The sequence below is a fragment of the Physeter macrocephalus genome, chromosome 4, assembly GCF_002837175.3.
Source record: "Physeter macrocephalus isolate SW-GA chromosome 4, ASM283717v5, whole genome shotgun sequence".
In the NCBI taxonomy this organism is placed as follows: domain Eukaryota; kingdom Metazoa; phylum Chordata; class Mammalia; order Artiodactyla; family Physeteridae; genus Physeter; species Physeter macrocephalus.
In genome coordinates, this window is record NC_041217.1 from 1106883 (window position 1) to 1110818 (window position 3936).

At 54.5% G+C, this 3936-nt stretch overlaps 1 protein-coding gene across 1 annotated transcript in view; it reads left to right on the top strand.

Annotated features, from left to right (window-relative positions):
- TNNI1 (troponin I1, slow skeletal type) overlaps nt 1-3936 on the top strand; it is a 7658-nt gene that overhangs the window by 1238 nt on the left and 2484 nt on the right. The gene's annotated exons all lie outside the window — the stretch shown is intronic.

Here is a 3936-nt window from a genome sequence, read left to right on the forward strand (position 1 = left end):
GCCCCGGTCTGGGAGGATCCCACATGCCGCGGAGCGGCTGGGCCCGTGAGCCGTGGCCGCCGAGCCTGCGCGTCCGGAGCCTGTGCTCCGCGACGGAAGAGGCCGCGGCAGAGGGAGGCCCGCGTACCACAAAAAAAAAAAAAAACAAAACCAAAACAGATCTGTTTGAAGCCTGTATTTTCAGAAGCGTGAGAGACACCGCACTGGCCAGCTCTGGGACTGTCCCTACAGTGAACTCCTCGGGAGCTCCACCATCAGGGCGAAGGAGGCACGAGGACCCCCAGCATGAGACGGCAGAGCGCCTGCAACACGGGAACGTGGCCTGTGCCACTCAGACACCCTGGCTTCGCCCCCCTCAACCAGGGGAAGGCCCAGGTGTCCTCCTCGCAGTGGAGGGACCATGCGGAAGGGGCCCGAGGACACACCTGGTCTCCTCTGGCCCTGGCCTGAGGTCTAGGATCACAGGGTCAGGCCCCACCCCTCCCCTAAGGGGCTCCAGGCAGCCTGCGCTGCCTCCCCTCCCTGACAGGCCAGGGTCGCTGGGTCCCATCAGGTTCCACCCACCAGCCTTCGTGGAACTGTTCCTCAGGCAGCCGCCTAATGCTGACTTCCCAGGGGAAGGAGATAAGCCACAGCCTGAGAGGTCCAGGTAGGACTCCGTCCTCCGAGGCCTCCACGCTTGGCTTGGGGCCTTGCTCTGGCCCCAGCGCACAGACAGTGCTGGTACAATGTGCTGGTGCCCGAGGGATGTAGCTGGTGTCGGGCTGAGACAGTTGAGCCGTTTATTCCTGACGCTATTTGAACTGTAACCACAAGATACAAAGAGGTCACAGGGGCTTCCCCAGGACTCCAGGTCCTGGGGCTTAGTAACCCCATCAGGACAGGCAAAGACAGAAGGAAACCTGGGCTTCCCTCTTGGGCTGTGGCATAAGTCGCATGATGGTCACCTTCGTGGCCTCTAGGAAGGCATAACGATATACATTACTAATACTATCGGCCGACATTTATACGGCCTCACCATGTGCTGGGAATTGTTCTAAGTGCTATCCTTACTTGTACATGCACTGCACAAGTGTGCGCTCACTCACGCGCGCGCGCACACACACACACTTATTTAATACTCAAGATACTGCCACCGCTTTACAGATGAGGAAACTGAATGCACTGGGCATGAAGTAACTCGTTTCACGATGAACAAGGAGCAAAGCTAGACTGAAAGGCAGGCAGGGTCGGTCCAGAATCTGCATCTAACCAGACTGCTTCTCAGAAAATCACACACTCAGAGCTGGACAGGTTCAGAATCCCCAAATGCTGCTCTGGACCAACCGCATCACAATCACTTATTTAAGGAAAAGTTTCTGCCATGCCCCACCCCCCATATTCCCTGAATCAAAACCTGGGGTGGGGGTGGGGGTGGTATCTAACGTACAGCATGGTGCCTATCGTTAACAATACATGTTAACGATTATGTACGCTTGAAGTTGCTAAGAGAGTAGACCTCAAATGTTCTACCACACCCAAACCAGCACGGTGACCCTGTGAGGCGATTGTCTTTGTTCCACAATAGAGACATGTATCAAATCACGTAACCTTATACAACGTCACATGTCTGATTCACCTCGATAAAGCTGGGAAAAACAACAACAAAAAAGAACCCAAAAATCATGGCGGAGGGGGTGCTGGGACTCTGTATTTTCTCAAAGCCCACCTGGTGATCCTGACACCTGACCAAGTAGAGGCAGCGCGGACCTGGGCTCCCCCGTGTGGCGTAACCGCTCCGCGGGGACCTGATGCAGGCACCACCGCACCTGCGCTCAGAGCCCCCCGGGATGAGGCGGCCCTGCTCCTCAAACGGCCCGCACGAGAAACGCCCCCTCAACTCACACTTCAGTCTGGTTCCCTGGAGCTCTCCTCGCTGGCCCCGGTCCTACACCCAAACCGCACGGTGCGCCTCAGAGCACGCCAGCCCCTCTCCTGCCCTCTCAGCTGCGTGTGTCCCCAAGTCCTCTCCTTCTCAGACTATAAGTCCTTAAACCGTTCTTTCCAGGAGAGCATGTTGAAACTTGCCTTCAGCAAGCTGATGTCCCTTCTCTGAATGATCTTTTGATTATTTCTCTCTTTTTTGAAGTGAGGCATCCAGAAATGAATTCAAGACTCCAGGAGTATAATGTAAATTCTCTTTGGGCCTCAATCTCTGCAGTTATAAAATGGGAACACAACCCATCCCACTGCCTTACAAGGTGGTTAGACACTGGCATCAAATGACGCGTGTAACAGAGCTTCGCCAAGAGCACGCAAGTAGGCAAAAGATCCCACGGTATGTGGCTCTAATACTTACCTCTCCCAGCTTCTCTGTTACCATTTTGCAGATATGAACAAACACCCAAATCAAAGCAGATCAAAATAACAAAATCCACTCCTCTGACCAGGAACCCCTCAGCTGGAATTAAAGGCATGTGGACCCTATCTCCAAACACCTGGTCTCCTCTGGCCCTGGCCTGAGGTCTAGGATCACAGGGTCAGGCCCCACCCCTCCCCTAAGGGGCTCCAGGCAGCCTGCGCTGCCTCCCCTCCCTGACAGGCCAGGGTCGCTGGGTCCCAGAACCCTGGGGTCTTACGTCCCAGCCTCAGGTTCCACCCACCAGCCTTCGTGGAACTGTTCCTCAGGCAGCCGCCTAATGCTGACTTCCCAGGGGAAGGAGATAAGCCACAGCCTGAGAGGTCCAGGTAGGACTCCGTCCTCCGAGGCCTCCACGCTTGGCTTGGGGCCTTGCTCTGGCCCCAGCGCACAGACAGTGCTGGTACAATGTGCTGGTGCCCGAGGGATGTAGCTGGTGTCGGGCTGAGACAGTTGAGCCGTTTATTCCTGACGCTATTTGAACTGTAACCACAAGATACAAAGAGGTCACAGGGGCTTCCCCAGGACTCCAGGTCCTGGGGCTTAGTAACCCCATCAGGACAGGCAAAGACAGAAGGAAACCTGGGCTTCCCTCTTGGGCTGTGGCATAAGTCGCATGATGGTCACCTTCGTGGCCTCTAGGAAGGCATAACGATATACATTACTAATACTATCGGCCGACATTTATACGGCCTCACCATGTGCTGGGAATTGTTCTAAGTGCTATCCTTACTTGTACATGCACTGCACAAGTGTGCGCTCACTCACGCGCGCGCGCACACACACACACTTATTTAATACTCAAGATACTGCCACCGCTTTACAGATGAGGAAACTGAATGCACTGGGCATGAAGTAACTCGTTTCACGATGAACAAGGAGCAAAGCTAGACTGAAAGGCAGGCAGGGTCGGTCCAGAATCTGCATCTAACCAGACTGCTTCTCAGAAAATCACACACTCAGAGCTGGACAGGTTCAGAATCCCCAAATGCTGCTCTGGACCAACCGCATCACAATCACTTATTTAAGGAAAAGTTTCTGCCATGCCCCACCCCCCATATTCCCTGAATCAAAACCTGGGGTGGGGGTGGGGGTGGTATCTAACGTACAGCATGGTGCCTATCGTTAACAATACATGTTAACGATTATGTACGCTTGAAGTTGCTAAGAGAGTAGACCTCAAATGTTCTACCACACCCAAACCAGCACGGTGACCCTGTGAGGCGATTGTCTTTGTTCCACAATAGAGACATGTATCAAATCACGTAACCTTATACAACGTCACATGTCTGATTCACCTCGATAAAGCTGGGAAAAACAACAACAAAAAAGAACCCAAAAATCATGGCGGAGGGGGTGCTGGGACTCTGTATTTTCTCAAAGCCCACCTGGTGATCCTGACACCTGACCAAGTAGAGGCAGCGCGGACCTGGGCTCCCCCGTGTGGCGTAACCGCTCCGCGGGGACCTGATGCAGGCACCACCGCACCTGCGCTCAGAGCCCCCCGGGATGAGGCGGCCCTGCTCCTCAAACGGCCC